The sequence below is a fragment of the Oratosquilla oratoria genome, chromosome 44 (assembly GCF_046742065.1).
Source record: "Oratosquilla oratoria isolate Oo_2021 chromosome 44, ASM4674206v1, whole genome shotgun sequence".
Classification (NCBI taxonomy): Eukaryota; Metazoa; Arthropoda; class Malacostraca; order Stomatopoda; family Squillidae; genus Oratosquilla; species Oratosquilla oratoria.
Genome location: NC_134820.1, coordinates 24,834,135 through 24,835,304, shown reverse-complemented (window position 1 = coordinate 24,835,304; position 1,170 = coordinate 24,834,135).

Here is a 1,170-nt window from a genome sequence, read left to right as displayed (position 1 = left end):
TATATATATATATATATATATATATTTATACATATATATTTATATATATATATATTTATACATATATATTTATATATATATATATTTATATATATATATATATATATATATATATATATATATATATACACAATTCAGAATAATTGTAGCTCCGTAACTATACATATGCTAACACATTCTGACAGGTTCACGTAAGTGGGAGTACGAAATGCACGAGGTTTAGTCTGAGGAATAATTTCAGACTCTGACTACTGTGATATTTGATATATATGTATATATATATATATATATATATATATATATACATATATATATATATATATATATATATATATATATATATATGAAATCACCATGAACGCGTGAATAAAGATCTTTCAGAAGCCACAGGGAAATCAAAAGAACTGAATACTAAACGTTTTCGTCTATCAAGACATCGTACCCAGATTTCTCAATAGACGAAAACGTTTAGGATTCAGTTTTATTTTTTTTATATCCTGTGGTTTCTGCAATATATATAATATATATATATATATATCATCTTTTCGACCACAATTCACTTTTAACTCCATGCCATCGCAGTCGAGACTGATGACAATCTCGAAGGAAGAATACATGTGGAAACTAAAACGTGGTCGGGCCGAGGACTCGAACTCAGCTCGGTCGTGACAAAGTGCCAGTGACTTAATCCATATATATATATATATATATATATATATATATATATATATATATATATATTATATATATATATATATGTGTGTGTGTGTGTGTGTGTGTGTGTGTGTGTGTGTGTGTGTGTGTGTGTGTGTGTGTGTGTGTAAGTGTTTTATTAAGAACATTACCTACAGACCCAAAGAAAACTACATCTAGGTCATCCATAGTCTGCAACCATCGCCCCTTCCAGAAACTCCACACAAATAGTGTGCAGTCACACATTTAACAAAGGGACCGTAAAATGGTGAAACTTCAACCATAAAATGCAGCCTGGGCCAATATTCCACAGTCCCCTATGTAGAATTAGTCCCCGTTTATTATGCTCAATTACTTCTCTGCATTTTCAGGATTTATTTCTGCGCAGAGATTTGCATAAGGTCATTTCACCCATTCACTACAGATGGGCGGAAATTAGTCTTTTAGAACTTGCTGACGTTTATCAAATATCATTTT